Source organism: Aulostomus chinensis, chromosome 10 (genome assembly GCF_037954235.1).
Source record: "Aulostomus chinensis isolate RoL2024-O1b breed Wild chromosome 10, RoL_Achi_v1.0, whole genome shotgun sequence".
In the NCBI taxonomy this organism is placed as follows: domain Eukaryota; kingdom Metazoa; phylum Chordata; class Actinopteri; order Syngnathiformes; family Aulostomidae; genus Aulostomus; species Aulostomus chinensis.
The window spans coordinates 7,807,695-7,825,410 of record NC_141329.1 but is presented as its reverse complement, the minus strand read 5'-3'; the positions used below and the strand labels follow the sequence as shown (position 1 = coordinate 7,825,410).

The 17,716-nt window shown below is 41.8% G+C and overlaps 1 long non-coding RNA gene across 2 annotated transcripts in view; it reads right to left on the bottom strand.

Moving 5' to 3' along the window:
• Nucleotides 1-7,746, bottom strand: part of LOC147254264 (uncharacterized) — a 58,910-nt gene extending 51,164 nt beyond the window's left edge. Inside the window, exons 1-2 of one of the 2 annotated variants that reach the window (XR_015118031.1) lie at nt 7,446-7,746; nt 7,114-7,242 (exon numbers count right to left, since the gene is read on the bottom strand). This is a non-coding gene — a long non-coding RNA (uncharacterized LOC147254264). Of the gene's footprint in view, nt 1-7,113; nt 7,243-7,445 lie in introns of those variants that run through there. The other variant, XR_015118030.1, reaches the window with a different exon arrangement.
• Between the last annotated feature and the right edge of the window lie 9,970 nt (nt 7,747-17,716).

The window sequence follows — 17,716 nt, the reverse complement described above, 5'->3', positions numbered from 1 at the left end:
GGCACTTCACCATGATTTCACTGTGCAGATCTCCTATTTAATCCGTACTAGTGACACAATTTTACAAAAAAAACCCACTAAAAACATAAGAATAATAAAACAAAGCAACGCAATTTAAAGATTTGTGCTCCAACCTTTAGGTCACAGCTTCCAGCTGGATGGACAACAGCCCCGCTCCCCCAGTCCTCATTAAACAGTGTCGCCCCATATGATTTGGGCATAGACCAAGAGGGAGACTTTAGGTCCGGACTACAGCGAGATAACTTCAGGATCAACCTGGGATTTGCTGAACAACTGAGGTGACAGACTTTTCAGCAGGTAGATCACTACTGTACAATAAGCTGCAGACCTGTTTGAACTGATCCCTGATGAGGCTGTGAGCTACTGGGGTGGCAGACTGGATCTGTGACCCGCTCATATTACCTGACAATCTGCACCAGACATCGGCCCAAACCAGGGTCCCTCACCAGGGTTCTCCTCCTGCCAGTGGGAGGGTGAATCAGGGCTAAATCTGACTAAACTCCTGTAGTGTGAGCTCAGCTGAGGTTAACCTCCAAGTTTTAAGCTGGCTTTAGCAAACTTTGAAAAACTTTTGCAAGGTAATGTTAGCTTTTCTAATCCGTTGAACCAACTAGGAAGACTTCAAAATTCGATTGTGTGTGCGTGAGAGAGAGAGAGAGAGAGAGATACTGATCATATAGATGCAGTACAGATATTCAGCAAAAATAATCACAAACCCAAGAAGTAACTAAACTTGAGCACCACATATTGGCATTTACACACACACACACACAGTCACTCTTAAGTCAGCCACCTGCTCCATTCATTTAGCAAACCGACACACGCCTCTCTACTTAGACACCTATATTTATGATTCATTATTTGTGGTTTTAAGAAAATGTATGTAGCAATTTATTTGCAGTACACTTGTGTTACAACACATTTCATCCAAAAAAATTTTTTCCCCACACATTCGTTTTCTATGACCATAACATTCTCAAAGCGGTGAGTAAGTGTCCTTGTCAACACTTCTACAGTTGCGGTTTGAGGTTTTGAGATCGCAGAACAAAACAGACAGTGAGATGCTTTGCACTTTCGACTGACATTTTAGGTGGGTGTGTAAATTCACATCCGTGTGTCACCACGAGCCCACCTTGCAAAATACTACCTCGTCTGATAGCTTCTAGCTTTCAGCCTCATGTAGACTCCCTGCAGCAGTTACATAACTAACCCAGAGCTCAAACCGTTGAGTAATATGTTATTGTGTTCATCAAATAATCCTCAGGTTTCAGAAAATGCATTTTACAGTCAGCGTATCCCATCAGTGGTCTCTTTCTTTGTTTTATGGGCTTTAATCCCATTTGAAAATGCCTCCCTGCTGAAGTATGAAGATTTTTTACCCCCCAAGAGATCTAATTCATCGTCGATATCTGGATCATACCAATATTTCCTCACACATTAACTGTCCTGCTATCGGCATATTCCGAGCGACAATTGTCATTGCTTTGCTTGAGAAAACCCAAGCTATAGGAAGATTTTCACGAGCTGCTGAAAGGTGCAACATTTTTTGATGGTTTCAGTGGATGAGTAATAGTGTCTAAAGAAGTGTGTATTCCCTCTGCTCGACAACACATGATTAGTCCTCCTGTTTGTCTCCTCTGTTTCTTCTGCAACTCTACCTCACACTGTGCAAGGTAATGTGCAAAGCAGCTGCTAATGAAAATTACAGAGCGTAATTTGTCCTAATTAATTAAATGTAACTGTCAGGAGAGAGAGAGACTTAGGTACCCCGATGAACAGGCACATACTGTATGAAGATCAAAGCTTGACGGCGACTCTTTGAAGAGCTGAAGTTAAGTAACATAATAAGGGCTTCATTTTTTGTTTCAGCTGCTATGAAACCTCACAGCAGTGTATTAGCGATGGTCTGGAGAGGAGGAGGGGGGCGCAGCGATAGCCTGGGGAGACCATCCCTGTCTGACTATACCTGTCTTACGAGCTCTTGAGTTGAGTGGGCGGAGCCCTCGTCTTGATGTGGCATGTGACGCCATCATGTCCCAAATCCATTCAGAAACTTCTTCTCCAAAGAGAAACTCCACCAACGTGTGTCCCTGCTTTTGTTTACTTGCTGTTATTGAGTTTATTTCTGCAATAACTGCACCAACGGCCGTGTTTATTCTGCAAACATGATCCCTTATTGCTTTGAGAGATCAACTGCCTGGTTTGCCAGCGGCCGCATCAAGTGTGAGAACCAACCAGGAGCTACATTACTGTTGGGTGGCCGAAAAGCAGTTCAAACTCAATCCTGATTGGTTGTACTACAGTCTAATTTCTCAACATGGTTTTAGGCGGGAGAGGATCCAGATGTAGCTGAAAGGCTCAATTCCTTGAGGTCACAAGATACTGATGTTCTCCTGAGACGTGTGCACCTTGCCATGTGTACGTTCTAAAGGTTCCTGAAACAGCAGGGGTAAGAACATCATGTGCTTCATCATTTTTTCAGAATTTTTCAATGGACGTTTTGCATTTTTGAGGCTGAAATGAAAGAAGCAACATGTCGAGACCTATATTATCGTGAGTTCACTTGAGTTCAAGAAATACAACTTTTACCAGCTTCAATGTTACATTGTGGATGAGATTGTATTCAAAAAGGAGCCGCAAGGGAGCTGTCTTCATTGGTTCAAACAAGCAAACCAAGGCTGGAAAGTCTAATTTCATTAATTCAAAGCCCTCCCGGGATTTGTGTGTGTGTGTGTGTGTGTGTGTGTGTGTGTGTGTGTGTGGGGGGGGGGGGGTTTACAGGTAGATGTTCAATCCTTGAATCAATCTTTGAGTTTTAAGCCCATGAAAAGAAGCTAAGCCTACCTCATTGACATATTGATGCTTTCAGAGCTCTAAAGCTCCCTGACAGCTCAAATATGTCAGACTCACTGAAGCAGGGCCGAGTGTACGCTGCGTCTGTACAGAGCCTTCGCAGGAGACACGAAGACAAGGACACTTGTCCCCTCCACTGTGGAATGTAAACACTCACACCTGTCATTAGACATTCTTTAGAAAGCACGCCTCCAAGGACAATAATAGCAGTGAAAAGATATTTTGAATCAAATCTCTGGCAAACAATAATGTGATTACTGCAAAGTCTGCAAACACTGTTTAGGCCCAGAAACAGAACACACTGGCAGTTAGACTTGGGTGTATAACCTCTGCTCTCCATGGTCACATTTTAAAGAACGAAAGAAGTAACTTCACCTTTTTTTTTTCTATTACTCACAAACGTGTTTCTTGAACTAATGAAGATGATTTTGTTTTCTTCCACCCCTCTATCGCTTCTTTGGGACTGACTTACAATTACAATGACAAAACAACTGCAGAACATTCCCAAAATACCTGTTTTCAAACCTATTAATGAGTACTACAAAGGCAAGTATTGCTTTAATGATATATCATTTCACCACTGATATGCACTTTCTAAGACAGAATTACAGAGAAGTATAAGAGATCAAGCTTGTCTATGAGTTGCTGAGAAAACTCCCCAAACAGGAGGAAATCTACAACCATCATCATCATCACAATCTGTGTGATGGTCAAATTACACCAATCGCCAGCTGTTTATCTACCAAGATGATTGGATGAAGATTATCTGTCTCTGGGAGTGACCATGTTGAGGCTGGCAGATATAAAATCAGTGTTGGTTTAGAGACAGCGGACAGTCAATTCTACTGTGGCAAAAAAATCCACAGAAACAAGGGAAATACACATTTCAGCAGCACATAGAACATCATCAAAAGTTAGAGCCTCACACTGAGACTGACAGAAAGAAACATGATCTTTCATATCACGCTCGCATATTCAGTCATTACTGGCCACGTGTGTGTGTGTGTGTGTGTGTGTGTCTACGTGTCAATTGGTGTGATGCCGTCAGAATAGGTGAGTAAAGCTTCATCCACTACATCGATGTATCAATTTATATTCCTATAATCCAACTACATCGATCCGTGCTCTGCAAAATGGACTTCCGGACAACATACAATCGATGTAAAGTTGTTTTAAAATGCAATCAATCAATTATATCGTTGCTAGGGAATAACGCACTAGATTCAAGCATGGCAGACTTTATATAAACGCGTTTTTTAGTACTTTATTGATAAAGACGCTACACATTACTCCTTTCGGCCTGTCGGTGAAGTCATCACCATGCACCAGCAGCAGCGCCAATTTTGGAACACAAAAAACGTAGCATGGCGAATGACAGGAGAGAAACCAGTGAGCAAGAAATTATCAAGCCACAGTTACGGTCCGCTGTGTGGAAACACTTTGGCTTTTGCAAAGATGGGGCTGTTCTGAATGAGTCACTTGCTGTTTGTAGGATCATAAAAGCAAAAGTAGCAGGTAAACCTACAATCAAATCAACCTGAAGGGATGTTGGTTGCACTTTAAATTTGACTTTAGAATATTGTATTGTTATTATTTTTCAAAACAAAAGCAGAAGTAGCAGGTTAACCTTCTGTTTAAATGTTGGTTGCACTTACTGTACTTGGATTGCAAATGCATTGAATATTGGAAATGAGAGCAGGAAAGGTTAATTTCCTGGTAATTCAACTTGAAGAGTTTGTTGCACTTCATTTAAATAAAGCGTGAATGCATTTACCATTAATTGTTTTTTACTTGTTGTTTGTTTATATCCATAATTAATTTATGCCCGATTCCCTTACAAGAAAGAATAGGAATCTAGGCAACTTGACTCGCACTATCCAGAATCCAAGTACTTATTTCACAGTCACAATGGTAGAATTTTTGGCCAAAAACTTACTTAATTGATTTCAAGTCACTGAATCTTTTTCGATCGTATCGTTCCAGGAATCGTGATATGAATCGAATCGTTGTTAAAACCGATCATTACATCCCTACATCAGAAGTCTTCTGCCAGGTTGTTCATAGTTCTCGACAGTTAAGTGAAAAAGGGTGAACAACCTATTAAAGAATAGTGAATGTCCAAATTACTAAAGTTAGCTAAGGGTTGACAGGATGAACCACTGGAATAGTTCTAACTTTCCAAATTTCAACTTTGGGCGCGTGGCTCAGGGGTAGAGTGGCCGTCTAGCAACCAAAGGGTCGCTGGTTCGATCCCCGACCCCGGTGACCATGTCAAAGTGTCCTTGAGCAAGATACTGAACCCATAATTGCTCCTGATGAGTAGGTTGGTGCCTTGCATGGCAGCCTCCCCCATCAGTGTGAGTGTGTGTGTGAATGGGTGAATGAGATGACACTGTAAAGCACTTTGAGTACCACTAAGGTAGAAAAGCGTGATATAAAATTGAGACCATTTACCAATGAAGTATAATAATATAAAACCAACACCTGATCACTTTCCAGCCCAGGAGATTAAAGTGCAAATTGAGTTCCTCTAACAGATTTGCATCACCAACTACTGATAACTGCAAATGTGAAAGATGGAAGCAAAGTTCAAGACACAGTCTTCAGAGGATGTCTCAGATTTGCACCTCTGTTTACTCTTCACCTCATTGTTGTCTCTCTCTCTCTCTCTCTCTCTCTCTCTCTCTCTCTCTCTCTCTCTGTCCACTATCTTACCATTCTGTCTCCTTCATACTACAGCAGTCTGCCCCAATCTCCCTCTCTGGCACTTCACACCATCTAGGCTTTTTGCCAGCATCAGAACAGTGTTAAAGTGGATCCAATATGCTTGGTCAGGGCGTACGCTACTCTAGGTAGCGTGTTCCTGTGGGAGAGAAAAGAAGCTAATTGATTCCACCCTCAGCTCCTTGAGATGAGCCAAATCAGCTCTATTAGTACAGCCATGACTGGAATGATCTGTCAGGTCAGACACCGTGAGCAAAAGGAGATAAAATGTAGCCCAGACAAAATGAGACTACCGGACTGTTTCTTTTTCAAACGTAGTGGAATGATGCTAAGTTATACACAAGCTATGTGATTGCAGAGATGACGATCACTCTTATTTACATTTGTTGGTCTTTATTGGAATGAAGCTTTTCAAAGAGGGTTTAAAATAGGATTCACAATCCTGCAGAGTCTGTCTTGGTCTGCACAAGTTTCAGGCAGTCAATGTGGCGAGTTAGCACAAATCTGGGAGTGTATGAGAGGTACAGACTGAAGATATAAAGTTTTCGAGGAGAACAGACTCTACCTGTGAGTTGGAGCTTACTGAAAGTGATTTGATTCACTCTCCTCCAACTCCCTCTGCAGTACATAGAATCCACCGTCCCACGCCTAGCTGTGTCATGCTGTCACTCGTCTTATTTTGCTCATGATAGTTTGGTAAAACTGGCAAATGCAACTCTTTTTTTTTGGGAGACAAAAACCAAAACTACATGATATACTGTTGCAGAACAATACAAGGATCATTTTTGATACCGGTATGTTGGTAAAGATCAGTTGATGTGTTGTGTTTTTTGGTCCTTACGGAGTCCTTGTTCAGTTTATTGGAGTATAAAGTCACCACAGGCAGAAAGAAGTCAGATTGAAACTCTGGACAACTGAGTTGTTGTTGTTGTTGTTTTAAGTATTTCTCTACTCAAGCATCAAATGTAATACTCATCCAAAACAATAAAAGTAGCAGTGCTGCTTTAAAATATCAGTTTTACTCACTTATGTCACCTGCTACAACAAAAATATCTACAATTAATCTATTTCTGCAACATTTGTGCAGTACTCTTCAGATTAATTGTGATTTCTTATGTAACTGCACTGGCTGGCAACGCAATCTCTGCTAAATTTGCATGACTAAAATTACTAGAACACACAGTTTGAACCTGACACCAACTCACAGTGGCTGGGATGTGCATCTAAATTTAAATTATATATATATATATATATATATATATATATATATATATATATATATATATATATATATATGTATTTTTTTCTAGCGCCTATTAAGGGCAGATGATCAATCTCTCCCTCCAGATATCAGAGCAAAGACCAGACTGGAACAGTGAGTGACAAGCAGCCTGTTGCCTTCATCCTCAAAGCTGCTGCTCGCTCCTCTTCCCAAGGTGGCAAATTGCAGCTGCACTTGACGATGCAACAGATTGGTGTTTGTGTCACGGTGGAAACATCATTTATTCTTCATCCCCCCCTCCAGACAAAAGTAGCCCAGACTTTATCCCGGCAGCGTCATGCATGCTCGTGCAGTGGACACGCCTCCATCTCGCACATGTTACCACGAGTTCGCGTCTCCAGCTCCAGCAGCACTCGCAGTTCCTTCCAACAAGGGACGTGTTGACAGTTCAAGCACGCATTAATACATGGACATGAGACGTCAAAGGAAGCAGACATTGAGAGAACCACCTCAGCCAGCAACACTCCAAACAATCCCCAAACATTTCAAACTGCGTCACCCCACTCCTCTCCGCACACTAACAGCCGCACTGCACTCCAACAAGAACTAAACGGACGCTTCTTACCTTGAAATCCAAAGAGGAAAACGACGGCGGGGATCCAAACGCTGTAGATCCAGAAGTCAGGCATGACGTCCGTTTGTCGGCTCCGGCAGCTCCAGATGAAACTTGGTATCCTGGCGGCTTGTCACCGTGAGTTGTTGACCTCGAAGACTGACAGGTATCCTCCAGTAATGCGTTGAAAGTGAAACAGCACAACCGACCCGAACCATACAAGTGCGGGGGGGACCTCGGAACTGGACTCGTGTTTGGAGCGAGCTGCTGGCTCGGTGCGCGACTATAGCCTGGCCTGTCCTGCCATCTAGTGTCTCCCTCATGCTGCTGTTCATTACGAGTGACGAGGCGTTCGATAAATCAACAAGCTACAAGTTGTTATTTTGAGCAAACATCTAACTAAAAGGCATATTTATTTTTATTCATAAAGCCCCAAAAATTTGAATTTGCCTGCAGAGGCGCTTTAATCTGAGGAAAGTCTGACGTCCTTGATTCAGGGGAGAAACCTGCTCCAAGCACAGAGCAGATTAAACAAGAATTGAAGACCAGAACGTATTGATGCATCTGAATTATGAATGTATCCCCAAGGAAACACAGCTTGGTGTCCCAGGTTATTGAACTGTTGCTATATTCATCCATGCTCCCAGTTGTAGTCGTTCACTGATGAGAAACAATTTTGATAGGCGTTTTTTTTTTCATGATTGGAAAATATGTTGTCCAAGATTATATCACTGTGACTAAATCTCATAGGTTTTTATCATAATATCCAAAATAACATTCATAGACTTGAAAAAAAAGCCTTTTCAATGCTTAAATATATTAGAAAGAAGTTAAAAACACCAAAAAAAAAGATCAAATGTTCATTAAAGACACCTAAACTATGTTTCATCTTTAAATAATTCACACCAGGCTCGGTTAGGTTCTATTTATACTGTTTGAGCCGGCTGAAGGGGCTGTCAGACACCACAACAGCTTTGTCTGATGATCTCATGGGCTTCACAGGATAGACGGCATCACGCTTTGAGCCAGCAGCATCCTGAAGATTGCCAGCAGCACCTCTGTCACTGTCAGCAGCTTCAGTGCAGGACATATTTCATCTCCTCAGTTTCTTTGATATACTGCCATGCAGGACAATAGTCCGGCAACCATGACCTGGATTCACAGGCTCCCTGTATTGTAGGAAGATGTTCATTGTCCCAAAAGCTTTACAACCACATTGACAAATTGGTTTGGAGCAAACACAAATCTGTATTTGTTTTCAACAGATAAGGAGCCCTTATCTTGACTCACCCAAAACTACTGGAAACCTGGATGCCAAGTTATGGAGGTGCAGGGGTTCTGTATTTGTATAGCTTGATTTTTCTTTATTCACTCTGTTTGCATATGTAAAATTGGTAAAAGCGTATAACAAGAATATCTATAAATCTGTTTTTATCTGATGAGAGTGCAGCGCCTCCAGGCTCAGCCTCTGTAATTATCTCCTGGCCAACGAAACTCTTGAGGCAACTTTGAGCAGTTTGTACTGCAAACACAAGATCCCCAACTCTTTTCCTAAAGTTAGTCGTTCCAGAGGATTTTATGAATGAACTGCAATCATTTGTGTCTTGTGCATCTGTTTAAGGGTTTATTGAGGTTTTTTCTTTGCAAAGTTTGTCCTTCCTTGGGTTTGGTTTATGATGTAATATGTAGGAGATACCCAGGTTAGGTCTATCAAGCTGCAAATCATTGTCATTTAGAAGCTGAACCAAAGACGAATTTGATTCACAGAAGTGTTTTGATATTACAGTCAGATGGATGGATGGATGGATGGATGGATGGATGGATGCAGGGACACAAACCAGTTAAAGATGAGTCACTTTAATGTTGTAACCTTCACGAGATGCAACAGTTGGTCGCAGTAGCGTTTCCATTTATTTTGAATATTCTTCCTCTTGCATACCCCCAGACAGCCTCAGCCTTCTAACTGTGCTACAGAGGTCATAACTGAAGACAAAGACATTGCATCAAAATACTGCTGTCCTGAATCAGACAGGAAAGGAAATGAAGCAAGTGAAAGTCAATGATGACAGTAAACAAAGAGACATTCCCAATCTTCAAATCACAGACATTTTGTAAGATGAGATAAGATCAACTTTATTCATTCCATAGGAAATTCTGTTATTTCAGCAGCATTGGGGGAAAAAGACAGAAAACAGTCCAGGGAAACTAAAACAAGACAAATGGACCAGTTACAGAGTAGAGAGATGTAGAGATATTATATATATATATATATATATATACACACACACACACACACATATATACATATATCTATATATATACATATATACACACACATATATATACATACATACATACATATATATGAATATAATATAATATAATCTGAAGACGTATTTGTGAATATTCTCAGTCATCCAGGTCATCGTAATTCTCAAAAATGATCAAACTAGGCAACTGGACTCACCGGTCCAGCTGCCTAGTTTGATCATTTTTGAGAATTAACCGTCAGACATTTTCCTGTTGAAAAGCCTGGCAGCTGATGGGAGGAAGGATTTGCGGAAGCGCTCCTTCTTGCCCTGAGGGTGCAGCAGTCTGCTACTGAAGGAGCTGCTGAGTGACTCCACAGTCTCGTGGAGGTGTTGTCCACGATGGACGTCAACTTGGCCAACATCCTCTCTCCCTGTCAGTGCTCCCACATCCCCAACACACCACTGCAGAGAACACTGCAGACACCACTACCGTGTCATAAAAGGTCCTCAGCAGAGTCCTGCACACTCCAAAGGACCGTAATCTCCTCAGTAGACTCTGGCCCCTCTTGTACAGGATATCTGTATTTGTGGACCAGTCCAGTTTGTTGTTGAGGTGAATACCCAGGTACTTTTAGTTCCCCATGGTTTCAGTGTCTGTACCCTGGATGTTCACCTGTGTGGTCTGTGGGGGCTTCCCCCAAGAAATCGATCACCATTTCCTTTGTCTTGCTGGTGTAGATGTGGAGGTGGTTTCGCCCCCTGCTAGTCAACGAAGGCAGCAACGACTTCCCTGTACTCCAGGTCGTTCCAGTCTATCACCCGTCCAACAATAGCAGTGTCATCAGAGAACTTCTGGAGGTGACAGCTGTCCATGATGTGTCTCAAGAAGAATGGAGAGAGCACCGTGCTCTGTGGGGCCCCTGTGCTGCATCAGACACACAGTCCCGAAGTCCCACATATTATGGCCTGTTGGTGAGATAGTTGAGGGTCCGTGCAGCCACGTCCAGTTTCCCCCTCAGCAGTGCAGGCTGAATGGTGTTGAAAGTACTGGGGAAGTCAAAGATCATGACTCTCACAATGCTTCCGGTAATCTCTATGTGTGACAGAGACCTGTGCGCCGGATAGATGGTTGCATCTTCCACACCGATGTCTGGACGAAAGGGAAACTGCAGGGGGTCCAGCTCTGCATTCACCAGGGGGCGGAGGTGGTTGAGGAAGATCCTCTCTATTGTCTTGATCAGGTGAGAGGTTAATGTATAGTATGCAATGTATATGTTAATGGTAAAGAAGATTAAGTTAATATTGAGTTATGTAGGACCACATATGGCATTTGCATTTTGTTTTAGCAAACAAACTGCACTTTTTGTTATTGATTTTAAATTTTTCATAGTCCATCATGTGCCTTTGTGTGTGTGTGTGTGTGGGCAAAAAATACTTAAAAAGCACATAATAAAGCAATCAGGTCAATAGTTTCTCTGGACTGTTGCTGTGTAACAAAAGGATTTACAGCCTGACTGAATCCTGTAATTCTCACATTAAATGTTCTTCCTCTCTCCACCGTTAACGATGAATATAAATACACTCTGGCCGTGTGGTAACCTCAATAAATTGCAGAGTGAAATTCATAATTTTCTGGCTGTGACAGTGTTTTCATAAACCTATTAATCATTAAGGAATGTGGTTGTCACACTTTTTCACGCTGAATTTACCAGTCCAATTAATTCCACACTTGTACCCAAATCAAAGCATTCTGAGAGGCTCACTTGGCGTAGGTGAAGCTACTGAATTTCACTCGGTCACCAAGGTATGAAGAGTAATATTTTGCATGATGTGTGGGCGCAAATTAAGGAGAAGTCATCTTTTTGGAAAGTCCCAGTGAGAGGGAACCTCACTAAGGGTTTTTTTTTTTATTCAGTTCAGTGAAGCAGGTGTTGAGCACATGCAGAGATGAACCACTGAACAACGGCGATGGATTAATGTGACTGCTCACTCACCACAGTCCTCGCCTTGTGAGTAGATACCAACAACGCTACTGCAAAACTTTGGGTGTAATTTCCAGTATGTAGTGTAACACCCCCATGAGCAGCCTGAGCCTCTGGGTCAGCACCACAGACAGAGAAACCAGCACACGTGTGACCTCTCTACCAACAGCCTCCGATTACATGCTGATACATGGTGTTTTTGCCACATCCAGGAACCAGGTTCAGGTCTAGAAACCTTTTGAAACACTCATACATGAGTGATGATCAGCAGCAACAAGTCCCTGTGACTCTGCCTCACCGGAGGCAGCAGGGAATTCTGTATCTGATCCCAAAATGCCAACTATCTTTGGTTGGAATCCCACTGAGAGCAATGCTATCTTTTGCAGGACCAAATTCACCCCTTTAAGCTGCTCTGTGCAATCACAGTCGGATCAGATGTTGTTGAGCAGGCCAATGGGTGAGTGTGTGTTGGGGGGGGGGGGGGGGGGGCAGCCAGGGTTAAGGGCCCACAGATAAGGTCAATGCTTGCTTCTCTAAGCTTTAACCCACCACTGCCTGATACAGTCAAGATGTTTAGACCTCTTGTTTCTCTTTATAAGTCTATTAAAGCTTCTCCAAAACTTGTAATTCTACTAGAAGTTAAGCTGGATGATGTTCTATTAGCACACTCAAAGTAAAACAGTAGTACTGCAACAATAAACATGGATATACATAAATAACCATGTACATTATTCATACTTTGTCAAGAAGATTGCCCTATAATTAAAAAAAAAAAAACTTCTCGAAATTCTGCCACATTTGGGCTTTCTTCTTTTTTTTTCTAGTAGCCACTTATTTGTCCAGTCTGCTGAACAGGTAGTTGGCTGTCAACTTTCCTTCAAGAGTGAGCTACCATGCTCGAATCAAGGATGAACCACTTCACTCTCTCACACACACACTCACACACACACACACCTCCCTTCAGGATATGGAACCATAGCATTTTGTCTTTATGATGCACCCCATGTCTGCCTCCTGCCTCTGTTGTCCTGTTCTCCTTACCTCTGAGCTCAGGTTTATTCGCCCGTCTCACTGGTTCCACGGAGCTCCTCGCCTGTGCTTATTACCTGACTGGCTGTGTCACCTACCACCTGCCAGAACAGCTGCCCTGCATTTGTTTATTAATGCTCTCAGCGCAAGAGTGTTTCTGAGTCTGACTGTTTGAGATGCATGAGTTACCTATGATGTTTGGCCTTGTTTTCTCTCTCAGTTTATTTGGAAAGCATGCCAGATACATACATTGGGTCTCATGCACAAACCACTAGTATGCACAGATGAGTTCTTAAATCAATTCTATGGAAATTTATGAAAATTGGCCAGATTGACCAATATTGTCAATTAAATATGAGGAAAAATCTAGTGGTGCAGACCTGTCGTACAAGTTATGTGTCTTATGTGTCTTTCAGAGGAAGTTCGAGCTCTTGAGTCAGGAAGAACCAAGATGACAAAACTGGGAGCTTTGTGAGAGGAATGAAAAACTCCTAACTGCCTCGGAGAACAGCTGAGAGGAAATCAAGGCACATTGAGATGGCCAATGGAAAAAGGAGAAAAAAAAAGAGCGTACAAGAAAAGTGTTGGGGAAATGGTGAAAGTCAGCAAATGACTAAAATCAGAGTGAAAGACAGACTGGAACATCTGAGGCCAACAAAACAAAAAAGCGTAAAGGAGCTGCAGGCTAAGAAGCAGGAATGAGAAGAGAAAGTGAGTCTCTGGATGACTCGAAGTATGCAGCTGACACTTCTGATCATTTTACTTTGAATTAATGAGCTCTGGTTGCTAAGATCTTGTTCCTTTCAATTTTGTGAACAATCAAAAAATTGAAAAATGCATGAAAAAACCCAGAAAGATCATAAACCCTGAATATGATTCATGTTAAAGCATCTTTCACTCACTCCTCAGGTATTATTGTCTTTACAAGAATGAGAAACGACATCCATAACAGCAGTCTCACACATCTGTGGACACTTGCACATATTCCCCAACATCCACCACAACTTTTCTTATTCCTCTGGTCATATTATAGAATATAGCCACCTTTAAATTGATAAGGTGATGAAGGGAGCAGAGAGAGAGAGGAAAGACAGAAATTAAAGGAAAAAAATAACAGAGAATTGACACAGGGGGGGAACCTGAGTAGCCATCGCCAGCAGCTAGAAAACTGATTATGCGATTATGTGGCAAGGCCTTGACACGAGCCCTAAATTTGATTCCATTGTGGCATTGCAATAGTCCCTGAGAAGCAATCATACTTTTTTTTTTCTTCCTTACAGTGTAACTGGAGGCTTTGAAACAGGGAAGATTGAGGTTCCATCATTTCAACACTAACGGAGTAAAAGTCCACATGCCTCCGCCAATAATATTTCCTGAAAAAATTGATGGAAATGTCCAGATTTGCCCTGAAATTTATTGGCTTTCTCCTCACTTCTTGCTCCACCTTTCTCCAAAGTTTTGAAAAATGAAACTGCCCCGGTGGTTTTGTAACTTTGTCGACACACAGATGCGGCTTCCCAGGCACTGGTATCAGGAGTTCATATGTGTCTACAAATCAGTTTTACTTATAAGATCTGGACACGACGCAATAATATTCACATAGATAATTATCAGATGATAAGTTGTGAAACAATGCACATTTAAAGCAACAAGCAAAACCATCGAACTGGAAGGAAAACCGAACACACAGGACCATTTACTGAATTAAATATCCATAGTAATCAAAGTTGTGATAAAAGAATTAAAAGATACTGAAATGCAGTAATGCAAAAATGATTGGTAGCCTATTTTTTCATTATTTTCTTTTCGTTGAAGGACACCCAAGAATATGTCTTGATCTGTATTCTTTATAATAGCCAGCAGGGGGCAACGTCTGTGTCTGAAAAAAGAAGACTATCAAAGTAATGAGGCAAAAACTACAAACCTAATTGATTTATTATTTTTGTGCTCATTTTCCAAATGGGCACAAAGGTTTCCTGAGTGTTCTGAATTTTTTTCCAGTGCAGCATAATGTTCATTTGTAAAAGATTCTCCCATTTAGAGTTAAATTAACAGAAAATCAGCCATGTTTGGGTAGCTTATGATTATTGATGTCATGGCCGGTTGTTTGTCTCAGTCAGATCTCCCAATACATGATTTTGACTTTAATTTACACAAGAAAGACAGAAAGAAAGATCCATTGATGTTTAACTCCTTCTACTGACTGAAAGAATGAAGTCAGAATTCGGGGATGGGGGGGGGGGGGGGGGACTTATCGGTGCAATTATTTTCCTGTACAGGCTACTGTTGTCATTTCAACATGTCTGGTGGATGCTCACTGCTTTTAACAGCTCTACGCATCAACTCAGTATGACTCGTCTCTCATATTTAATCAATGAGCCCATATTTCTCCTTCTCCCAAAGATAATTTGCTGTCTCGTGATCAGGTAGGGGTCTTTTTGCTGGACTAATGGTGCTGGAATTTTGTTTTGAATAAGTCTTTCATTTTCCTACTAGGTAATGTATAGGATCTTTCTCTCTCCCCCTCCCTCGCTCACTCATACAAACACACACATGAACACACATATGCAAACTCCCCTCTTAGCTTCTGTGAATTCTTGATATGTTGCCCCAAGCTAAATGAGGTAGAAGTAAAGTGCAGCACATCTTGAGAATTAATGTGTTTAAACTGTTTAAGTATGTGCTTGTCCATGTGTATATGTGTCTTTTGGTTCTGAAAACCAGGGAAAGGTATATTTGGGAGGTCCAAGATGCTCTGTGGGGCCAAAATTCATGGCCCTGCATCTTATTGGGGTTTTTCCACTGGCTCACTTTGGCTCGGGTCGGTTTGGCCCCATCTCCACTGGCCCCAACAAGGTACTAATCATTATCATTTTGGTCCCTGCTCTTCTGGGGTTCTAAGTGAGCTGAGCGGGGACTAAAATGTGACGTAAACATGTAGCGGGCACTGATTGGGTAACTTACCCGCTTATGTTGTGTACTACGTATCACCTTGTCTCGGCGAATACTGGTGGATCCATGGTAAAGTCTTATTTTTTTGGGTGTTGTGTTTTTGCCGCTTGAAGCCTTGCCTGTCTGCCACTGACAGAGCAACAAGCATAACGCTGCCTCCATGTCAACCATTGGTTTTTGTGTCGCACACAAATTACTCCAGGGAACTCTCAGCGAGTCCACCCATGCTGACGTGGTACTCAATGCTCATGGAAACGCACCCATACTGAGCCGTACCGACCCGAGCTGAAGTGAGCCAGTTGAAACGTGCCCTTAAATGACTGAGTGGCAAGACTTTATTTTAGGGTCAAGTGGGTTGGAGAAGGTTCTGGCTCAAGTTGGGCTTTAGTTGTGTTTGATAATATTAGGGTATAAGATGGAAGGGGATGGTTATGAATTTATAGATGTTAGATCTTACACAATTTTTCATGCTCATGTTGAAGCACGATGGGAGTATCACAACTTTTTCACGATTGTTCTCCCAGCTACCATGAGTGAGACTGTCATGTTGATGAAATGTGTATTTTGTACTTCCAATACCGAGGATGCTTTATGAACACTTTCATACAAACTAAACTGAAAAAGCTGCAGATGGATTTTGAGCAAAACACAATTTGAGATTTGAGAACTGATCTGCAACGGGATTCAGAGGTGATGAACAGTTATTGCCTGGGTGAGGATTTGCGCACTCCCTCTAAAAAGGTATTTGAAATATCGGATCTAAAATTAAAGTTAAAGCAATTTGATGCAATTGATTCTGCAAGTCCTTAAACATCCCCACATTCAGCTTTTTGCCGGTTAATGAGACATTCTCACCAAACTCTGAAATATGGAAATGAAACAAGTGCATATGCACAGTGGGTTTTTTTATTATTAAATGTTACTGTCACATTCTAAGGGCGGGGGAACATGACCCAAATGCAGACGGAGGCAAGGAGTGTTCAACAAAAACGGGTATTTAATGATCAAAACACAAAGTACAAAGGAACTCAAAGTAACCGACTGAAAAGCAAATACAAAGTAGCAAACAAAACCGAAACTTACACAGGAGCATGGCTAACAGGATGGAGAGAACTCAAGACGGAGAGCAATACTAACAACATAATCCAGTAGCAACTCACAATAACTGACAACTGTCCGACACAGACAAAGGGAAACGCAGAGGTTAAATACACTGGGGAAACGAGACACAGGTGATGCAATCAAAGAAGGTGAGACACATGAGGTAATCACAGGAAGGAGCACAGGAAGACAGGACACTGACTACAAAATAAAACAGGAACACAAGACAGGGATCGTGACAGTTACACTACAGTAAGAGTGATCTAGGTTTAATCCGTAACTTCACTTGCTTCATTTTACTTTTCTCCAAGTTTAAATTGTATTGCCAAGCCATTCTCCTCCTCTAAACTTTGAACCTGTCCATCATTGTGCTGAATCTGTTTTTATCACCCCATTTTCTCCCTTCTCTCTCATTCCCGTTCTCCATTCTCTCCCAGATGGACTGTGTTAACCTCAGACTCGGGGGTTAACAACATCCAGAGAACTTCTGCAACTCTATCAGACCAGAGAACAACATTGCTGTCACAAATACCTGCTCTTTTTTAAAACCTTGACTTTTTCTTTTTTGTTGATTTCAGTTCTCATGATTTGTGGTTTTATTAGTTTCTATGACTGGTGTATTCAATCATTGTCAACCTATTTAAAAAAAAAACAACTTTTTTAAAAAAATAAATCTGCAGCATTCAGGTTTGTGGAACTTGGAAACACCCTTTGGAGACTAATAATTACAGCGACTTTAAGGGGGGACTGTGGGTTTGTGGGCAGCATGGCTCAGAGGTAGCATGGCCGTCTAGCAAAGGAAGAGTCGCTGGTTTGGTTCTCACTTCCCCCGGTGAGCAATGTCCAAGTATCCTTGAGGAAAATATTAAACCCCTAATTGCTCCTGATGGCCCTGCAATGGGTGGCGGCATGGTGGTGCAGTGGTTAGCGCTGTAGCCTCACAGCAAGAGGGTTCCAGGTTTGAGTC